This window comes from Phacochoerus africanus, chromosome 11 (assembly GCF_016906955.1).
Source record: "Phacochoerus africanus isolate WHEZ1 chromosome 11, ROS_Pafr_v1, whole genome shotgun sequence".
NCBI classification, from domain to species: domain Eukaryota; kingdom Metazoa; phylum Chordata; class Mammalia; order Artiodactyla; family Suidae; genus Phacochoerus; species Phacochoerus africanus.
The window spans coordinates 115,586,078-115,609,380 of NC_062554.1; the positions used below are offsets into that span (position 1 = coordinate 115,586,078).

General features: G+C 40.1%; 1 pseudogene; it reads left to right on the forward strand.

Moving 5' to 3' along the window:
* The first annotated feature begins 22,082 nt into the window (after positions 1-22,082).
* Positions 22,083-22,815, forward strand: LOC125111480 (60S ribosomal protein L13-like; annotated as a pseudogene).
* Positions 22,816-23,303: the final 488 nt, after the last annotated feature.

A 23,303-nucleotide genomic window follows, 5' to 3' on the forward strand; every position in this document is an offset into this window, starting at 1 on the left:
CTTTTGCTCCAGCTCATGCCTCACTCTTTCCCCCCCTTTGATCTCTACTATAGTCTCTCTTGCTTGATTTCATCTCCAAAACATGACAAGCTCCCTCTTGTCTCAGGCCCTTCTACATGCTGTTCCTTCTCTTGATAAGCTCTTCCCCTCACTCTTCATCTGGTTAAATTCCTGTTCATCCTTTCTCTTTTTCAGAGTGGCCTTTCCTGACTTCTCAGTCTAAATTGAGTTCCTCTCTCAAAGTATCCTCTTGATAAGAAGAGTTTGTAACTATATAGTTTATTGTGTAATAATAGGTTTAATATTTCTCTTCCCCTAGAATTTACGTTCCATACATGTAGGAAGTGAGTGCCTTATTCATTGTTTTATCCTTAGGGGCAAAAAATGTCTCATAGATATTAGGAAATATTTGTTGAATGAGGAAATAATTAAATAATTATTGCAGACACATATTCTTTAAGTGTTCTTTACACATTATGAATATAAAAAACAGATTATGAGCATATATAGCATGATCCATGTTAATAATATAAACACAGAACAAAACTATTAGTGACCTAGACAGACTTTCCTGCTGAAAGCAATGAATAATGCTGGTTAAAATACTTTCTCGGAGTTCCTGTTGTGGTGCAGTGGAAACAAATCTGATTAGTACTGTGAGGACACAGGTTCTATCTCTGCCCTTGCTTAGTGGGTTAAGGATCTGGCATTGCTGTGAGCTGAGGGGTAGGTTGCAGACGCAGCTCGGATCTGGCATTTCTGTGGCTGTGGTGTAGTCCAGCATCTACAGCTCCTATTCAACCCCTATCCTGGGAATCTCCATATGCCGAGGGTGTGGCCCTAAAAAAGCAAAACAAACAAACAGAAACCCCTTTCTTAAAAATTATCTTGCGGGAGTTCGCCATCATGGCTCAGCAGTAATAAACCTGACTGGGATCCATGAGGACATGGGTTTGATCCCTGACCTCGGTCAATGGGTTAAGGATCTGGTGTTGCCCTGACCTGTGGTGTGTGTAGGTCGAAGATGTGGCTCAGATCCCACGTTGCTGTGGCTGTGGCGGCTGTGGCTGGCAGCTATGGCTCCAATTCAACTCCTAGTCTTGGAACTTCCATACACTGCAAGTGTGGCCCTAAAAAGGAAAAAAAGTATTGTAGACATATATAAGCTGTCCAGAAATGAAGATAGGTCAGGTTCTGAATAAAGTCAGGAGCTCTGAGAGTTTTCTCTTTGAGAAACATATGCTGCATTTGCCTTTCTTGGTGAACTCAGTCTCCAGAAGACACAAAAGACAAAGCAAGGGGCACAAAAGACAAAGCAAGATTCAAGACAGAAAGTCTAACATGAGAGTTTTCTCTCCTATGGCCAGGACCCAGAGGGCTGTTCCTCAGTATTAGGATGAACTATACATAAATGTCTCTCCCTCCTCAGGACTGCAAAAAATTACTTGCTTTAAACTTCAGTGATGAATAGAGGGGGGAAAAATTTCCCCTGAGAATTCATTACCGCCAGCCACTCCTTTTGCAAGTTTATAGTCTGATTTCATAGTTCTTGGGTAGGCCAAAAAATCTCAAGCCAATCATTTCATTTAAAGTGGCTCTTGACTAGTATGCTCCAGTCACCTGACAGAAGTAAAGGCAATTTTTATTTTTTCTGAAGGAGTCCATCTGTATCCCAGGCCTCAAGAATTTTTGTTGAAAGTTCAAAAAGGAAAAAGGATTATTCACAGTAAAATGACAACAACAGTAATAATGTCAATAAGCAATAATCACCCAAGATAGTAAGGTATCAGGAGCCACCATGGCAGAGTCAGATCCATGGAATTTTCAGGTGTTGTAATTATTCAACATAGAAAGTCAATAAGTAAGTTTATTGTTTCTAGGAATAAATACAACTTTAAAGCATGAATCAAGAGTGGCCAGATTGAGAAAAGAATCAAACATCTGTTTCTGAAACTAAGGGACTAGGGAGCTCAAATCACTCCTCTTTTGAGAACAACTGGAAAAGCTGATAAAGGAGTTCCCATCATGGCTCAGCAGAAACAAATCTGACTAGCATCCATGAGGACGCATGTTCGATCCCTGGCCTCAGTAATGGGTTAAGGATCAGGTGGTGTTGTGAGCTGTGGAGTAGGTTGCAGATGCAGCTCATATCTAGCATTACTGTGGCTGTGGTGTAGGCCAGCAGCTACAGCTCCAATTCAACCCCTAGCCTGGGAACCTCCATATGCCACAGGTGCAGCCCTAAAAGAAAATCAATAAATAAAGATATTTTTGAAATCTTGAAGATACGAGAGCATTTACGAGACAGTAGAGAATTACAATGGCCATATACAGTAAATTTTATTTTATTATTTTAATTTCTCATATAATGATTTTTATTTTTTTCTATTATAGCTGGTTTACAGTGTTCTGTCAATTTTCTACTGTACAGCAGTGACCCAGTCACACATACATGTATACATTCTTTTTTCTCACATTATCACTCTCCATCATAAGTGACTAGACATATTCCCAGTGCTACACAGCAGGATCTCTTTGCTTATCCATTTATGCAGTAAATTTTAAAACCTACATTAAATACAAAAATTTCTAAAAATATGTAAAATTTCAAAATTGGCATGAGAGGCTTGAATAAATTTTAAGTCCAACAATTAAAATGGTAGTTAAGATCTCTCCCCCCCCAAAATGAAAACTAAAACCAAAAACGAGGGAAAATATTCTTGAGTGAGTTTATCAAACATTTGAGGCAACTAATTCTTCTTTTACAAAAGTTTTTCCAGAAACTAGAGAAAGAACAAAAGCTTCCCAGGTCATTTTATTTTTTTGTCTTTTTTTGCCTTTTCTAGGGCTGCTCCCACGGCATATGGAGGTTCCTGGGCTAGGGGTCTAATTGGAGCCGTAGCTGCCAGTCTAAGCCAGAGCCACAGGAACTCGGGATCCAAGCCGAGTCTGCGACCTGCACCACAGCTCATGGCAACGCCAGATCGTTAACCCACTGAACCGGCAACCTCATGGTTCCTAGTTGGATTCGTTAACCACTGCGCCACGATGGGAATTCCTCCCCAGATCATTTTATTTTTTTTTTTATTATTATTTTTTTGTCTTTTTGCTATTTCTTGGGCCGCTCCTGCGGCATATGGAGATTCCCAGGCTAGGGGTCGAATTGGAGCCCACCAGCCTACACCAGAGGCACAGCAACGCGTGATCCGAGCCACATCTGCAACCTGCACCACAGCTCACAGCAACGCCGGATCGTCAACCCACTGAGCAAGGGCAGGGACCGAACCCGCAACCTCATGGTTCCTAGTCGGATTCGTTAACCACTGCGCCACGACGGGAACTCCTCCCCAGATCATTTTAAAAGAAAGCTATAGTCTTGATTTCAAAACACAAAAGGACAATACAATAAAAGAACATTATAGACCAATTTATGAATATAAATGCAAAATTGAACTAGAGCTGTGCACACATGAATGACTCTCACAAACAATGTCAAGTGAAGGGGCAAGCCATAGAAGAGTGTAATCACTACAATTGCACTTAAGTTCAAAAACTTTCAAAAGGATATCATATGTTATTTAAGGATATATACCTGAGTGATCCAAGAATATAAAGAAAATAGGAAAAATTAGTAAATTAATAAAAATTCAGGACAGTGTTCACTTTGGGAACAATAAGGGCATTCCTGAGTAGAAATATTCTGTTTCTTGGCCTAAGTAGTGAGTACACATGCCATGTTATCATTATTCTTTAACTGTACAATTTCCTTCATTCTTTTATGTACATAAGGTATTGCACAATTTGAAAAATTTTAAAGTCATGGCAACATCAGAATAGAGAACCAAAAGCACTGTCTTCTCTTCTTAGGGAACTTGCTAATAAATAAAAGGAGGGTTAACTTAAAAAAAAAAAAAAAACAACTAACACCCCTATGATATTTTGAACTTGATATTCCAGATAATGACAGTGTGAGTGCTTTTTCAAAATTTGGTTAAATCACCAAAACTCTATTAGATTATCCCCTAGCTTCTTATCTACCGCAATGGGTGAACCACATGTTCAAAATCACAGTCACATAATTTCCCTAAGATTGCTTGCTTGGTGTACTCAAATATATTTGTAGTTTCAAAGATACAGTCCTTAGCTATATACCCTTTGACACATATGCATATACCCATTCTTAAATGGTTAATATTGTTGTACTACTGTTGCCATGTAGGCAGCAAGTATTTTTTATGTGCAAAGAATCTCATAGTTTGTTGTTGTTGTTGTTGTTGTTGTTGATTTCCAGCCAAGATTTATTTTACTTTTCCTATATTAATCAGTCAGTTTCTATTGAGACGATGTTTGAAAAATGATAATTTTACACATAGGAAATATTTCTTACCTAACATATGTCTCTCTTTTCTTGGACCAGCTTTACTGCTACGCTTGTACTTTTGCATCACATCTACTTGCATAACTAAGTGCTGAAACCTCTATGACATTTTTCTAATTTAGACTCTTTATCCTCTTGATATTAATAAAGTTACTCAGAGGCCCAGTGATGCCTATATTTTAACCAGCTTTAAAAATTTCAAGACAAATTGTTGGAGATGCAAAAATGAAACATATCCTGGCGGCAGGGACAACCACTTTCACCATCTCCAGCATCATCTACTATCATCATTGTAATGATAAAGCATTCCCCTTGTCTAGCCATTATGCTGGAAGATTTATGTTCATTATGTTGAATATTTACATCCTGGAAGATGGGGATTATTATCGCTGTCTTACAGAATATGACATTGAAGCATGGAAGGATTAAGTAACATATCCTAAATAAAACAGAGTAAGTAGCAGAGCTAAGCCAGTTCTGCTCATTCCAGTGTACGAGGTCTGTGCTATAACATTGTTGACTGTCTTGGCCATCCCCAAGTAAACTGAAGATTTCACTCAGTTAATGGTAAAATACAGAGCTGGTCCCGAGGCTTTCCACCCTCAGCTCCATTTCTTGCCCTTCTCTGACCTTCTCTGTATCACAGGAAAGACTGACTTTCCCATGTCGACTGGCTTCCTGATACATTTGGTTATTGGAATGAGTTTGGAGAGCAGACAGGAAAAGAAACCAGGTTATTTCTCATCAAACCCCCTTCTAACTGCTTCCTGGGCATCAGCCATTCCTTTCATGATTCCAATTACTTCTGGGCAGACTTCCACAGCATCAACCTAGTCTCTGGGCCCCTTTAACACTAATTTCTCTCTCCATCCCTTTAGCCTAGTGTCATCCTACTGAGGCTAATCTAAAGCAAGACCATTGGATACATAAATGACTATGTTCCTCTTGGCTCTGTCACCCTTGGCCACCCCTAACTGGACCACAGGAGTCCCTCTGACCCAAGATCAGCCAACTCTCTTCCTATGAGAGAACCTAGAGTAGAGACCTTTGCCATTAGGTCCTTAGCAACACTCTCTCTGTTGTTTGATCTACAGACTTAGGGGGTTAGTTAGTTGACACTAGAAGCAAGGCAGAAAGTCACCCTGAGAGAAACAGAGACACAGAAAAAGAAGACATCATGTCAATTGCAGAGCACTCAGGAGAGATTAACAAGCTCTTGCTGTATCTGTGCTGGATCCTGAGGAAACTACTGGTTCAGAAACCATACCATAGTCTCTGTCCACTTTAGCTATACTTGGGTTCCCATTACTCTAGTGTGATCTCATGATTGTGCCACGTTCCACTTTACTAATTGGCTAAAACTAGTGGCTGAGGTTGCTGTTTTTATTTTGTTCTTAAAAAATTTCCGGAGTCCCCGTCGTGGTGCAGTGGTTAACGAATCCGACTAGGAACCATGAGGTTGCGGGTTCGGTCCCTGCCCTTGCTCAGTGGGTTAACGATCCGGCGTTGCTGTGAGCTGTGGTGTAGGTTGCAGACGCGGCTCGGATCCCGCGTTGCTGTGGCGCTGGCGTAGGCCAGTGGCTCCAGCTCCAATTCGACCCCTAGCCTGGGAACCTCCATATGCCGCAGGAGCGGCCCAAAGAAATAGCAAAAAGACAAAAAAAAAAAAATTTCCCACAGGTAACCTTTCATTAAACCATTTACTACCTGACATAATCTGAGTGTGTTTATGTTTTTTGCAACTAATATAACAAAACATTTTCTAAAGCATATTACTTCCATTTTATTCACACTTCAGCTCTATGAGATAGGCAGGCTAGAGATTCTTATTGTGATAAAAAAAAATTCAAGCATCAGATTGTCTAAATAATTTGCCCAAGGTCACCAGGCTAAATGATAGAGCCAAGACTAGCAATCAGCTGTTTTGATTTTTGTGTCAGGTACCACAGACCTATGTTTCTCTAATTCCCTATAAGCACACAAACACACATGTATACCGGTGATTTATTTAGCAGGAAAATAGATACTCAAATTTATTAGGTATCAGATACTCACTATTGGATATTTAATTGTCCTTTAACTTATTAGGCAATTTATATCTCTGGGCATATTTTATGGTAATGTAATGTTGCTCCTATTTTACAGAAGAAAGGTCAAAATGAATCGTAACAGGCAGATATTCCATAGTTGAAAATCAGACAAGGCCATTCATTCATTCAGAAACATTTACTGGGAAACTACCCTGTGGTGAAAATTTGCTAAGTGCTAGGGTACAATGATGAATAAAACATTATCCCTTGTAGTAATTTTCAACCCAAAGTAGGAGAGAGATAAGTAGCAAATAAATAATAATAATACAGCACAAGAAAGGCAAGAGATACGTACCAGAGAAAGAACACTGTGAGGGTAGGCGACAGAAAAGCTTTCTGGAGGAAATAACATTGACCTGAGTTTAAAAAGCGCAACAGGATTATCAATATTTAGTTGTAAGAGGGAAAAGGATGTTACAAAGAGATTGAAAAGCATAGAAGAGGAGACTGAGGAGAGGTTGTGGCTCAGATACCAAAGTAGATGTTGCCAAGGGAGGCTAGAGAAACAGTGCAAAAAACAAGACCTATCTGTCAAGCAACAGATACTAAGACATGTTCAATGGCCCTGGCGAGAAGTTCTTGGCAACTTTTCCCAAGGCTGTTTCAGAAGAAGAGGGTATGGCAATTAAGCCAGAATGCAGTGTGTTTCAGAGTGAAAGGGAGTTAATATAGTAGAGATGTCAAATGTTTCAAGAATCCCAGAAATAGGGAGTTACCGTCATGGCTCAGTGGTTAACGAACTCGATTAGTATCCGTGAGGATGCGGGTTCGATCCCTAGCCTCGCTCAGTGGGTTAAGGATCTGGCATTGCCGTGAGCTGTGGTGTAGGTCACAGACACAGCTCAGATCCTGAGTTGCTGTGGCTGTGGTGCAGGCTGGCAGCTACAGCTCTGATTTGACCCCTAGACTGGGAACTTCCATGTGCCTCGGGTGCAGCCCTCAATAGACAAAAAAACAAAAACAAAAACAGAAGCAAACTATGATGGCTTTACACCTGGTGATAGGGAAAACTGAGCACTCAAGCTATTGTATGTGAGTACCATCAATCTTAATAAAGAAAAGGCCAAAAAAAAAAAAAATCCCAGAAATGAATGTGCCAGACTCTCTATAATTGGAAAAGTGTTAGAGAACATAAAATGCTTGAGGAATGAATGGAATTTGGGAGGAGAATATCTAAGGAACTATCTAGTTTGGAGAATCTTTGATTACTGTAATTTTCTGGCATGCATTCCTTTTAGTTGATATAGGAGTATAATTGGCCTATTTGTCCTTCCTTCTTCCCTGTTCTCAAATTAGTACACATGTGTCATATGGGCCCCTTCCTACCTTCTTCTTAGGGGGCACTATGGAGAGTTTACTGACATCTATGGTCAGTGACCATTTGACACACCATGAGGCACAGAAAGTGTGGACTCTGGATTCGCACTACATTGAACTGAGTCCTATCTCTACTTTCTATTTATGTGGTCTTATGCGAATTAATCTCTTTGTTTCTCACTTTCCTTATCTACAAGGTAAGGACAATAATGCTCACTTCATAGCATTGTTGGGAGATATAAATGAGATACAACATATAAAATGCTTAGAATAGTACCTGGAGGGAGTTCCTGTTGTGGCGCAGTGGGAACGAATCTGACTAGGAAACATGAGGTTGTGGGTTTGATCCCTGCCCTCGCTCAGTGTGTTAAGGATCCAGCATTGCCGTGAGCTGTGGTATAAGTTGCAGATGCAGCTTGGATTTGGTGTTGCTGTGGCTCTGGTGTAGGCTGGCAGCTGTAGCTCCAATTGGACCTCTAGCCTGGGAACCTCCACATGCTGTGGGTGTGGCCCTCAAAAGACAAAAAAAAAAAAAAAAAAAGAATAGTACCTGGTACATACAAAGTGGTATATATGGTAGCTGTTTATTATTAGTAATGGTATTTATAGGAGTAATAAAACAGAATGTTAATAATTGAAATTATGCTAGAAAATCTAGGGTGTGTGTGTGTGTGTGTGTGTGTGGTTGATAGAAGTCCAACTCAAACTAGTTTCCCTGAGAGGGTGATGTATTGGCTCATGTAACTGTGCTAGATCATTTAGACAGGGAGAAATTTGTTCTCTCTGCATCTCCTCAAACCATCTGTCACTTTTCGTCTTACGGCATCGTTCTCTTCTGTGGCAGAAAGGGAGAGGAGGATGTGGCTAGTAATCCAGGGCTACATTCTAATAGTTCCTAATGCAAAAGCAAGAGAGGCTCTGCATCCTCAGCACAACATACAGAAAGTCCAGGAGAGGAAGGGACTGGCCCAGCCTGTGGTATGTGCCCATCCTTGTGGTTGGGAAAATGGGGACCCTGATTAATAACTCCAAGATCATGTGGAACCAGAGAAGGGGGCTAGGTAGATAAAGCTATGCTATAATATCTTTTAAATCACATGCTCACCACACTTTGCCTTTTAGGTAAGATGTATGAAAATTCATTTTTAAATAATTCAATAAGTGACAATAAGTTACAACAGTAACTAATTTTAATTGAGTACTTGCTATATGTCAAGCATTGTTCTAAATATACTGACATTGAGTTCTTACAACAGATTTATAAATCTGTATTATTACTATTATAAGTAATAGTAGTACTATTAGCTCCATTTTACAAATGAGGAAATGGAGGAAAGAGAAAGATTTTAAAAAAGCAGTAGAGCTAGAAATCGAGCCCTAACGATCCAATCCAAAATCTGGACTCTTGGGAGTTCCTGTTCTGGCTCAGCAGATTAAGAACCCAACTAGTGTCCATGAGGATTCGGATTTGATACCTGGCCTTGCTCAGTGGGTTAAGGATCCAGCATTGCTGTGAGCTGTGGTATAGGTGGCAGACGTGGCTCGGATCTGGCATTGCTGTGGCTGTGGCATAGGCCAGCAGCCGCAGCTCTGATTTGACAAACTTCCATATACCCCAGGTGTAGCACTAAAAAGCAAAAAAAAAAAAAAAAAATCTGGATCTGGACTCTTAGGCTATGCTACCAAAGAATAAGAGGGAAAAACCACCAATTATAATTGGATAAGAGAAAACATATTTTCAAATATACTTAGTGGAGATTTTAGAATCAAACCAAAAGATCAATTGGTTTTGAACCTTCATTAAGATGTTGAAGACTCAAGGTAGTTCCCGTTGTGGTGCAGCGGAAATAAATCCAACTAACATCCATGAGAGTGCAGGTTCGATCCCTGGCCTTGCTCAGTGGGTCAAGGATCCAGCGTTGCCATGAGCTTCGGTGTAGGTTGCAGACATGGCTCAGATTCCACGTTGCTATGGCTGTGGCGCAGGCTGGCAGCTATAGCTCCAATTCGACCCCTAGCCTGGGAACTTCCATATGCCACACCTGCGGCCCTAAAAAGCAAAACAAAACAAAAAAAGGGGTTCAGGAGTTCCTGTTGTGGCTCAGTGGTTAACGAATCCGACTAGGAACCATGAGGTTGCGGGTTCGGTCCCTGCCCTTGCTCAGTGGGTTAACGATCCGGCGTTGCCGTGAGCTGTGGTGTAGTTTGCAGACGCGGCTTGGATCCCGCATTGCTGTGGCTCTGGTGTAGCCCAGCGGCTACAGCTCCAATTAGACCCCTAGCCTGGGAACCTCCATATGCCACGGGAGTGGCCCTAGAAATGGCAAAAAGACAAAAAAAAAAAAAAAGGTTCAAGACTCAGAAATGTTTGTTGAAGTTTGGAGTGAATTTTCAAAACCTCTCTCAGTGTTCCAAATTATCCAAAGACTATATTAGATACAGTGTACTTTAATCTCCTAGGAGAATGTCCATGAAAAAGCATGTCTAGCACATTCTTGGGTATTAGAGCTTACTTGTACTACAAACAACTTTACATACTGAAGTACTGAAGGGTGTCTCTCTGAGAGCAAGTGTTGAGCTGACCTTTAGATAAGTCAGAAGCTCTGGTTCAGAAGGAGCTCATGGAGCAGCTCTTGTGATTTGGTTACACCTCTGCCTATCTTTCTTCCCTCACATTTATGGGATTCCTCCTATATTCCTTTCTTCTTCACAATTGCCACAACCTCATCTGTGTTTCTCCTTACAAGGCTATTTGAAACTACCTCTTTAGTCTTCCCTAACTAAATGACCTCAGGAAAAAAAAAAAAAAAGCCCAGAGGCTCTTTTTGTTTTTAAGGAATTACTGTTAATTTCTATGAGGAAACAAATTTGTGACCAAAAGAAAAATGACAAAAATGGGAAAGTAAGAAATATTGACAAAATTTCAACAAATTTTAAAAATTATTCCTCATATTTCACCAAAATGAGTCAGTAGACTGGGACTAAACTAATTTTATCACAGTCCTACCTTGACCTCGCTTTTCACGTAATTATTATTTATTGAGAACTTGCTTGCTGGGCACTGTTTGAAGTATTTTATTTGTGTTAGCACCTCATGACATCCTTGTGAGGTAGATGAAGTTAGCATGTCATTTCATATGAGGAAACAGACATAGAAGGCTTGGCCATTTGCTCAAGGTATTTAGTAAATAATAGTCATGATTCAAACTGAGGCCACCTAGCTCTAACGTCTGCTCTCTTCACCACTGTACTACATGGTTCCTCTGGTGTAACCAAAATCAGACAGGCAGTTTAATAAGCAGAAGTGTGTTGTGGAGATTGAGTGGAGGTATGCCTTAGGGGCTAGCTGCTCTAGTAGAATACTTGGTGGATCACCACTGCCCAGTGACTGTTTCTCAGCTTTTTCATAAACTGAATTTTCCTAATTACCCAAAGATGATGGATATTCTGAAGACAATTCACAATGACCAAATTCATTGGACACTAATAATGTCACAGCTGTAATGTCAGGTGATATATTCCTTTTCAGTGTCTGTCTGGAAACTCTAACCCTCTATCTGGGAGTCACTCTTCCTAGTACCAAGGAGCCTGGAAAACCAGAAAGTTTATTAGTGAGAGGAGAATTGTAGCAGGGAAGTAAAAACATTTCCTTTAGGGTCTAGACATGGCTGATGAAATACTCCCCCTGCCCTGTCAGAGGACACAACCCGATGGCTCTCATCACCACATCTGATGTCTTTCTTCACGAGTCAGAGGCTGGCTGAATATGTCCATATTTGTCTTGGTAGTTCCCTTAGAAAAGAAAAATTTTACTACATTCGTGCCACAGAGGTGGAATGTAAGTAGCAAAGGTGGAATTCTCATTTAGCTCTGACTCCAACGCCAGTGTTCTTTACAGTACCCTTTACCCCCATCTTGTTTTTTTGTTGTTTTTTCTGCATGCATCTTGATGTGGGATCTCAGTTTCCAGGACCAGGAATTGAACCCAAGCTACAGCAGTGAAAGCATTGAATCCTAGCCACTAGACCACCAGGGAACTCATCCCAACCCCCCACCCTGTCCTATTTCAAAAGGGAGACAACAGTAGACTACAGTTAGGATCAGCCAATCGGACAAACGTTTACTCTTTTCCTTGTAAATGCTTCACTCTGTGCCATGCAAAATGTATATCAAGAACAGCCTCTGCCTTCTAGGAGGTTACAGTCTCATACTGTAGGTGAGAGCAGCAAACATGAGAGTCTGTGGCACAAACTCTAAATGGCTAAATGTCAAAAGGTCAGAAAAGAGAAAGTATTATTGAGAGCTGTCATAGTTAGGCTTTAAAATTGATCAAAAACGTTGAGAATAGTTTTAATTTAGATTGTTGGAAGGGAAGGATAGTACATCCCAGTGGTTTGAAGATTATGAGTGGAGATAACAACGGGGCTGGATAGAGAGTTATGCAGGATAGGTAGAGTGGGGTCTGATGTTAACAGGCCTTCAAAGGCAGGAAGGGAGTTTATATAGGAGAGTTTGGTACATAGGATGAAAGTGTTCAGGGATGCCAGCCAGGTGGCTTCTGTGGCAATCCAGATCTGAGATGCTGAGAGATTCCAACTGGGGTGAGTGAGGTAGGTGGGAATGGACAGGAGGAACTGCTATTTGCAAGGAAATAGTATCAGGCCTTTGTTATTAGGAGTGAAATAAAGGATAGGTTCAAAAGAACTCTCAGATTTCTCCCATGTTCTCTAATGTTTATGCTTACCCAGTTTTCCCTCTCTCCTCTTTTCTCTTTCTTTGAACTGTCTTCCACTAACTACCTGTAAAACTATGCTGAATAAAATTAAGACCAAGAATTTCTGATAAACTCTTTTGGGGCCAGTTTATGGTTTTTATCTCAATGGGAAAAGAATCTTAAGAATCAAGAATTTTCATTGTGATTTTTAGTCTGCCTTCTTTGAACATTGATTATGTGCTTTTTTTTTGGTTTTTTGGGTTTTTTTTGTTGTTGTTGTTTGCTTTTTAGGGCTGCACCTGCGGTATATGGAGATTCCCAGGATAGGAGTCAAATGGGAGCTGTAGCTACAGGCCTACACCACAACCACAGCAACTCAGGAACCAAGCTACATCTGCAGCCTACACCATAGCTCACAGCAATGCCGGATCCCCAACCCAATGAATGAAGCCAGGGATTGCTCCCACATCCTCATGGATACTAGTCGGATTCATTTCTACTGAGCCACTATGGGAATTTCGAGTATATTTTTAATTTTCTTTTCTTTTCTTTTCTTTTCTTTCTTTCTTTCTTTCTTTTGGTATTTAGGTACCAAAAGAAAAAGGCTGTATTTTCTTATTCTAAGAATTATAGCCTATAGACTATATATTGACTACTACCTGCTTTTGTCCATTACATATTCACCTGAAAATCTCTTAAGTTTCATTATATTCCACCAAATACTGTTTAATTCTCTGCAAACACTAATAAAAATAACCTGAAGTTAATACTCCACCTTTCATTCAGAAAGATCCCAACATTCTTTACAATGTGTACTGTTAATATTTTATGTAGACACACTGCATTTCCTTAGTGCCTTTCATCTGAAGATCATAAAGTACACAGCAAACATTAATTAATTCTAACAACAACCTTGTGAACTGTAATTTTTATGTGTATATAGTAGATGAATCACCCAAATGATCAGCAAAACACAGCCTTTGTGGGGAAGACTTGGCTTGGCACAGCTTAATGTATGAACAACCCAGTCAAACAGTTTAGAGCAAGAAAATCAGCATAATTTTTTATTTAACTAAAACCACCAATGGAGTTTCAGTGAGAGAATAATTACCCAAATAACAACTTATCTAGGTTTCCACAAGCATTACTTGGGCTTTTGCCACAAACACTGCCAGAAAAAAAGAAGGGAGTGTTAGAGTCTATTAACAGCTACACCCTCAATCTTACTGTCACGCCCAAGACAAGTGCACAGCAACAACGCAGGCCTATTCATTAACTGAAGCTTTGATTTAGTATCAACCCAGAGAAAGTGTGCCTTGTGACTCAACACTTTGCTTCCTACTGAGATGTCCCTGGAGGGTCTCTCTTTCAGGTCTTTAGGAGGCCAAGGCCTATTGTAGCCGAAGAAAGATGAAATTTTTGTTATTGTCATGTAGACTGCTCTTTATAATAAAAACAAAAACAAAAATAGAATTTACAATGGAAAAATTGAAAAGAAAATGGACTCTTGCCTCTCTAACTTGACTCACTACCAACAAATGTGTCCCTTTATTGGGAGCCCACCTTTACTCTAGCTTTTTAGTATAGAAATTTTCAAATTCAAACAAAAGTAGGTAGAATGTTGTAATAAAGACCCTAGGTACCCATCACTTAACCAGAAATTATCACATGCCTTATTTTTACAAACTATAGGTGAAGGATCTACTAAAGCTTAAATCAAAAGATATGTCACTAATGTTAGAAGGGGAGAGAAAGTGGGAAACATTTTAATTTGGGGGGAGTGCAGGAAAAGAAACCCATAAAATTGTTAAACACCAAAATTAAGGCAAGGCAATTAGTCCCTTGCATTTGCTCCATTTGAAAGAACCTTAGATTTCTTAACATGACCAAATTAATAAATGTATCATTTGCTCAGCAATACAGTAATTTAAAATAACCATTCTTGGGAGTTCCCGTCATGGCGCAGTGGTTAAGGAATCCGACTAGGAACCATGAGGTTGCGGGTTCAGTCCCTGCCCTTGCTCGGTGGGTTAACGATCTGGCATTGTCGTGAGCTGTGGTGTAGGTTGCAGATGCGGCTCGGATCCCTCGTTGCTGTGGCTCTGGCGTAGGCCGGGAGCTACAGCTCCAATTAGACCCCTAGCCTGGGAACCTCCATATGCCGCAGGAAGTGGCCCAAAGAAATAGCAAAAAAATAAATAAATAAAATAAAATAAAATAAAATAACCATTCTTGGATAATAAAGCCTAATTTAACCTTGCCTATGGTCATAATGCTAAGTTAAATCAGAAGCTGTGCAGAATGTCACCATGAATGCATTTTCTAAATCTATTATAAGCTCATGCTATTCAAGTGCAGTGCATTAAAACTTGAATTTTATTGGCTCAGTCACCTTTACCTATTGTATGTAGCAAAATGATTGTCAAGGTGCCAACATTAAGTGGCAGTTTGGCATATTTTTTGTAATAAAGGAACAGTGATTATTTTGCGTTCAGCTTCTACTGTTCAGTGCTTTCTTTTGAAAAATATTTTATAAGAGAAAATTGTTTTAACTTTTTTAAAATCAATTTTACTTCATTAAAATTTTAATCAGGAATTCCCATTGTGGCTCAGTGGGTTAAAAACCCATCTAGTATCCTTGAGGATTTGGGTTCAATTTCTGGCCTCACTCAGGGCAGCCTCAGGTGCAGCCCTAAAAAGACAAAAAAATTGAAGTATTTACTGCATGCATGTAATTTTTAAGAAGTCAAATGTCACCAAATATATCGTAAAGACAAACAGCAGTTTCTTGCCCCCCCTTCAGATTACTTCCCATTAATTGCTTTAGAAACAATTTTGTGTGTGTGTGTGTGTGCGTGTGTGTGTGTTTTTTTAGGGGTGCTACTGATGAGCCACACCGGAAACTCCCAACAATTACTTTAAAAAAAATCATATTAACTGTATCTTTGTGTGTGTGTAAACATATCTCCATATTCCCAGATGATATCCTCCCAAATTTGCTTCTTGATTTGCCATTTTGGGAAGCATCTATTGGCTTTCTGGTATGGTAAATGATAACACCTGAGCCAATACTGGTTGATCACCTACTATATCCCAGACTCTTGTGTGCTGGGAATGTCAGAGGTGACAAAACAGACAAATCCATGACTTTATGGAATTTACGATTAAGTGGATTAAATCTTTTTACAATCCCTGCACCCATTCCCTACTCTTTCTGATACAATTACATCATAATTTTTAGTTCAGTGATTCTGAACTATGACGTCTATGTAAATATTGCTCACTTCAGTACTCCCCAATACTCCAAACTGTGGTTTTATTTCTTTTTTTGGAACTCTTGAGTACTTTTATTTTTTGTGTTTTTAGGGCCTCAGGAGTGGCATATGGAAGTTCCCAGGCTAGGGATGGAATTGGATCTGTAGCTGCCAGCCTATGCCACAGCCAAAGCAATGCCAGTCCGAGCTGTGTCTGCAACCTACATCACAGCTCATGGCAATGCCGGATCCTTAATCCACTGTGCAAGGCCAGGGATCAAACCTGTGTCTTTATGCGTACTAGTCGGTTCATTACTCCTGAGCCACAATGGGAACTCCCTCTCTTGAGTACTTTTAAAGTAAAAATAAAAAACAAAAGAGTTTTTTCTTTTTTCTTTTTCTGCTGCACCCACAGCATATAGAAGTTCCTGGGCCAGAGGTCAAAACCGAGCAGCAGCTGTGATTTATGCCACAGCTGTAGCAATGTCAGGTCCTTAACCCACTCTGCCACAGTGGAAACTCCAATAAAGGAATATTTAAATTATTGTAACTGCTCAAATAGATTTATATTCTGCCTATCACCATTATCACCATTTTTTAACCTAATGCTTATTAAATATAACAGAAAAACTACCAGATTTCTTATTTTCCTAGAGACTCACATGTGGAAGCCTCTGTCTTTTGTTTCAATCTGTAGTGATTGCCCTCTGGACCTGCTCTTCCATGTTGCTTTGTACTGTTTCCTGATTTCTGAGGCCTTCTGTCTTGATCTATATCCCTCTTTTGTGGGAGAACATCTTTAGTAAAATCCAGAGGAAGTTGGACAGAAAATAAATTTTCTGGATCCTTGAATCAATGAAAATATCTTTAGTCTGTCTTATGGCTTGAATGGTACTTTTCACTCAGAATTCTCAAAGTATTGCTTCATTATCTTCTGGCATTCATATCGATAACAGAATTCTGAAGCCATTTTCTTTCTTGCTCCTTTGAATATGACCTGTTTTTCCTTTCTAGAAACTTTTAGAATTTTTCTTTATCTCTGGTGTTTTAAAATGTCACAGTGAGGGAGTTCCCGTCGTGGCATAGCAGAAACAAATCCAACTAGGAACCATGAGGTTGCGGGTTCGATTCCTGGCCTCGCTCAGTGGGTTAAGGATCCGGCGTTGCCACGAGTTGTGGTGTAGGTTGCAGATGGGGCTTAGATCCCACATTGCTGTGGCTCTGGGGTAGGCTGGCGGCTACAGCTCCGATAAGACCCCTAGCCTGGAAACCTCCATTTGCTGCTGGTGAGGCCCTTAAAAAAAAAAAAATTTACAATGACAAACTTTTCTGTGAATGTTTCTTTTTCAGCCACTGCTCAGTGTGTCTGGGCTTTTTCAATTTGTAGACTCCTGGGGAATTTTCCAGTATTATTTCTTTGATGATTTACTCATCTCTATTTACTTTCCCTTTTTGCAGAAATTCTACAACTTCGTTTTTGACCCGGCTGGATTGATCCTCTGTTTTCTCTTTTATTTTCTCTTTTCTGTATTTCTCTGCTTTCTGGGGGAATACATTAACTTTCTCTCCAACACTTCTTTTTTAAGAATTTTTATTGAACTATAGTTGATTTACAAGGTTATGATAATTTCTGCTGTACAGAAAAGTGATTCAGTTATACATGAACACACCTCCATTCTCTTTGAGATTCTTTTCCCATATAGATTATTACAGAATATTAGGTAGAGTTCTCTGTCTGTGCTATATAGCAGGTCCCTGTTGGCCAATCATTCCATATACCACAGTATGCATATGCCCCCAAACCCCCAGTCTATCCCTCTCCCTGCAACCCGTGAGTGTATTTTTTTGTCTTTTTCCAGGGCCGCACCTGCGACATGTGGAGGTTCCCAGGCTAGGGGTCGAATGGGAGCTATTGCCGCCAGCCTACACCAGAGCCGCAGCAATGCAGGACCTGAGCCGCGTCTGCGAGCTACACCACAGCTCATGGCAACGCCAGATCCTCAACCCACTGAGCAAGGCCAGGGACCGAACCCGCAACTCCACAGGTCCTAGTCGGATTCGTCAACCACTGAGCCACAATGGGAACTCCTGTATCCTTTTTTTTCCTTTCTAGAAACTTGAGTCTGTTTCTTTTTTTTTTTCTTGATAACTTTAATGTTTATTTTCAAAGTCTGTGAGTCTGTTTCTTTTCTGCAATTAAGTGTATTTGTATTTTTTTTTCAGATTCCACATATAAGTGATATCATATGATGTTGTGACATATCAGTGATTTGTCTTTCACTGTCTAACTTCACTCAGTATGATCATTTCTAGGTCCATCAATATTGATGCAAATGGTATTATTTCATTCTTTTTTTATGGCTGAGTAATATTCTGTTGTATACATATACCATGTCTTCTTGATCTGTTCTTCTCTTGATGGATATTTAGGTTGCTTCCATGTCTTGGTTACTGTGAATAGTGTTGCAATGAACATTGGGGCATGTGTATCTTTTTTGAATTCTGGTTTACCCCAGGAGTGGAATTGTTGGATCATGTGGTAGTTCTATTTTTCTTTTCTTTTCTTTTCTTTTTTTGCTCTTTAAGGTCACACCCGTGGTATATGGAGGTTCCCAGGCTAGGGGTCGAATCAGAGCTGTAGCTGCTGGCCTACACCACAGCTCATGACAATGCCAAATCTTTAACCCACTGAATGTGGCCAGGGATTGAACCCACAACCTTATGGTTCCTAGTTGGATTCGTTTCCTCTGTGCCACAACAGGAACTCCTGGTAGTTCTATTTTTCTTACAACACTTCTACTCATATTGTTATTTTGGCTATTATATTTTTAATTTCTAAGATAGCTTTTATATTCTCAGTTTATTTTTTATAGAAATCTGTTTGGGTTTTTTAATTGTCATAAAATCTCTTACTTCCTTGAAAGTTCCGGAATTTCAAAAGGAGTTTTGTTATGTTGTCTCTGTCCTCTGGGCCCTTTTGTTCTGTTTACTTAGTTTACGGTGATTAGGTGAGTACCAGCCGTTGGGGGGTTACAGAATTCCCTACCTCAGGACTATTCATTTTCTGCTCTGCAAAATCAGTTACTGCTACTTCATCTGATTTCAGTGTTTCAGAAACTGTTGACATTTTTAATCTGCTATTGTTTCTTCTCCCATTCTCTTAATTTTAGAGAGGTTCTTAAGCAGGAAAGGAGATAAATTCATATGATCAATCTGTCATCTTCAACTAGGATCTATTGAAGAAATGTAAAAACTCTCAAAAATACAATTTTTAGATTACTCTTACTGGTTGTCCTTAATGGAAGTAGCACGATTTATAGAAGTAGTCTTTAAAGCTCACTTTTAATCTTTCTATCTGAACCCATTAGCTCAGCTGGGCAGAGCATGGTAAACTAATGCCAAGGTCATGAATTTGATCTTCATGAAAGTCAGTTAGCCTTACTTAATTTCACAGGCTTCATCTTTTCCTTCAACTCACAGAGAAAGTCAAGAATGTTGCTTTGGGTAGCTATAAAATAGACAATGAATAATCCAGCTTTCATTTTACTGCTGTTGTTAAGATTCTTTGTCCTATGCTGCTGTAGGAACTTAAAGGGAACAAAAACACTGGCAAATTGAGGGGAAATGTTAAGGAAAAGAATATAGGCATATGACTACAAAGCAGTTCACTTCTGCTAGGGGAAAATCAAATATGCCTAAGATTGTTTCCCCAGAAGTGGACTCTTGGATGGTGACTTGTGGAGAAAGGTTTATTGAGAATTACCCTTAGGGACAACAGCTGTAAGGAATGAGGGCAATGTGAAAAGTTGATCTTTGATGCAGTCACACTAGAGGCCTCAGCTGATCCCCCCAAAAGTTTTGGAGCTGGGAGTTCCTTCAGATTTATTCCACATTGAGACAAGAGGCTAGACTTTTATAACCTCACATCGACCAGTTATTGCATGAGAACTATCCTTAAGAAGGAAGCATGAACTTCTTATCAGCTGATGGCGATTTCCAGTGTTTTGGGCTGTCAGTCAGTTGGGGTAGCACACCATAGGGTCCACTATCCTGTGTAAGGCACTGTCCTCTTGAAAGTTCAAGAGCTGAAATATTGGTTCTTCCTTTCATTTCTCCTAGATTCTTATGGGGAGAAGAAGATGAGTGGTTAAATGGCAGAGATGCAACTACATTTGGAATGAGAAGGAACAAAGGATCTATTCAGTCTATAACCAGATAATTAACCTCTGAGAACGGAACAAATGGAATAAACTCTCCAGGGGTTTGAGTATTTTTATTCCAAGTGATTTCTTGGCATTTGTACATATTGAGTATATTTACTTTGGTTAACAATCATTCTTAAGTTTTGAACATGAAGCCAAAGTTGGTATGTTTGTTTAGGTTTATAGTATTAAATTTAGGGTAAGTTCAAAGATAGTACTTCCAAGAGAAAGAAAACACTCAAAATGTATTTCAATAGAAATACAGAAAAGTAATAGTCAAAAGTTCTTACTAATTTTTCACTCTTTATTTATGGAGGAAAAGGGAACTGGTAACTTTACTAAAAATAAATGTCTTTGAGCATATATATTTTAAAACCATTTTATTAATACATAATTTTAATATTTATTACAGTGATATTGCCTATACTTGTACTTTGATGTTGTCAGTAAAATATATGTAATACTCACAAAAAAAACCCCAAAATTAGCTGAGGGAAATAGGATACTAGCTAAAAACACTCCCATTTCCAGCCTTCCTCCCCTACCACCACGTACATCTTGCTCACTCTTTCCTTCCCCTTGACTAAGGTTTATGTACTTTATTTTATCTTCAGTAATTACATTTTACTCCTTGGAAAAGGTAAAGAAGTGTAATTAATATCTTTTGATGCATTTTCTTATTGCTGAAAAGTCAGAAGCTCAGTTTTTTGTTTTTTGGTGGTTTATTTTTATTTATTTATTTATTTTCCTAGGGTCACACCTGCAACATATGGAGGTTCCCAGGCTAGGGGTCTAATCAGAGCTGTAGTCACTGGCCTTCGCCAGAGCCACAGATATGCAGGATCTGAGCTGTGTCTGGGACCTACACCACAGCTCACAGCAACGTTGGATCCTTAGTCCACTGAGTGAGGCCAGGAATCAAACCCGTAAGTTCATCGTTCCTAGTTGGATTCGTTAACCACTGAGCTACGATGGGAACTCCAGAAATTCAGTATTTTGAAGTGAAGATATATCAAAATCATTCAAAACATAGCTAAGTAAAAAAAAATGGTCTGAAACTTTAATTCTGTTCTCTTAAGCGCAAGTCTGTGGAAAACCAAAGGTAAAGAAAGAGTGGGGGGAACTTCACAGCCTAAAAATCTATTTCTCATTGTTTCTGAAAAATTGAAGAACATTAGTCAAGAAACCCGAACATTAGTCAAGAAACCCAAACTTTAGAATAGGGAGAGAGCAAATTTTTGTTAGGTGGTGATTTAATGGGTTCGACATGACAAGATGCATTGTGAATACAAGCAGTAGCTGAGTCATGTGTAGGGAAAAACTAAGCTTCAACAGGCAGCTGAATTTAGCATCGTGTGGTAATTGAGAACAAAGTAAGTTGGCTTCTCTTTGTCGCAATAAAGGATGGGAAGATGGTTTCAGCTTCATCTCAGTGAATCTTTGGGAAACTCTGAAGATTAGACTTACTTGGTTAGATTTTGATACATATGCTCAATGGATCCTGGCTTTATGTCAACAAGGGCTCCATCACCCATGAAATATTAAAGCTATAAAATTTAAAAGGTACTCTCGAAAGATAGTGAAAAATAAGTCTTCTTGCCTCGTCTGTTCTCCAGCCTTCTCATTCCATTACCAGAGGCAAACATTTTTTCCATTCCATTCTGTTGTGTATTTGCCTCTAAGATATTCTAAAATGTAGGCTTTAAAAATCCACACTTTGCTTTCTATTTTTGCTGCCACTAATTTCTTGTCACTTAAAATCAATGTAATAACTTTGAAAATGAATATCTTATGAGTTTATTATAGTAAACCTTTGTTGGCTCTTAATGATCAACTACTACTGTTTTTTGTTTTGTTTTGTTTTTGTTTTTTTGTCTTTTAAGAGCCGCACCCGCGGCATATGGAGGTTCCCAGGCTGGGGGTCTAATCCAAGCTGTAACTGCTGGCCTAGGCCAGAGCCATAGCAACACCAGATCCGAGCCGCATCTTCGACCTACACCACAGCTCACGGCAATGCAGGATCCTTAACCCACTGAGTGAGGCCAGGGATCGAACCCGCAACCTCACATGGTTCCTAGTCGGATTCCTTTCTGCTGTGCCACGAAAGAACTCCCTCTTAATCAATTTTTTTCCTACTTGTTTTAATCCAAAAGTCTTTTTTACGAAAGGAAGAAACAGCCTTCCTTTCCCCTGCCACGGGCCCTCAGAGGAGGCCCGTTGGCCACAGCCATGGTGCCCAGCAGGAATGGCATGATCCTGAAGCCCCACTTCCACAAGGACTGGCAGCAGTGCATGGCCACGTGGTTCAACCAGCCTGTGTGCAAGATCCACAGGCACCAAGGCCCAGCAAGACAAGGCTGGCCGCATCGACCCATGCCCTGTGTCAGGCCACTGGCCGGTTGTGAGATGCCCCACCGTCAGGTACCACACGAAGGTGCATGCCGGCAGAGGCTTCAGCCTGGAGGAGCTGAGGGTGGCCGGAATCCACAAGAAGGTGGCCCGGACCATTGGGATCTTGGTGGATCCCTGGCAGCGGAACAAGTGCACGGAGTCCCTGCAGGCCAATGTGTGGCGCCTCAAGGAGTACCGCTCCAGGCCCATCGTCTTTCCCAGGAAGCCCTCAGCCCCCAAGAAGGGTGACACCTGTGCTGAAGAGCTCAAGTTGGCCACCCAGCTGACGGGACCGGTCATGCCCATATGGAACGTGTACAAGAGGGAAAAAGCCAGAGTCATCATGGACGAGAAGAACTTTAAGGCCTTTGCCAGTCTCCGCGTGACCTGTGCCAATGCCTGACTCTTTGGCATACAAGCAAAAAGGGCCAAGGAAGCTGCAGAACAGGATGTGGAGAAGAAAAAATAAAGTGCATCTTGTGGTTAAAAAAATTTTTTTTAAAAAGGAAGAAACATAGGAATTGACTCATTCAATATAAATATTTATTGACTTCCTTTTATATGACAGGTACAATTCTAGACAGAGTACTGAAGACAAAGTTCCTCTTCTGATAGAACTTACCTTAGAGTGAGGGAGACAGAGTATAAGCAAATTAATCAATATATAATGCAATTTCAAGTACTGATAGGTGCTAGGAAGTAAGGTAAAGCATAGGAGTTCCTGTTGTGCTTCAGTGCAAAAAAATCTGACTAGCATCCATGAGGATGCAGGATCCATCCCTGGCCTTGCTCAGCGGGTTAAGGATCCAGTGTTGCTATGAGCTGTGGTGTAGGTCTCAGATGCAGCTGGGATCTGGCATTGCTGTGGCTGTGGCATAGGCCAGCAGCTATAGCTCTGATTTGACCCTTAGCTTGGGAACCTCCATATGCTGTAGTTGCGGCCCTAAAAAGACAAAA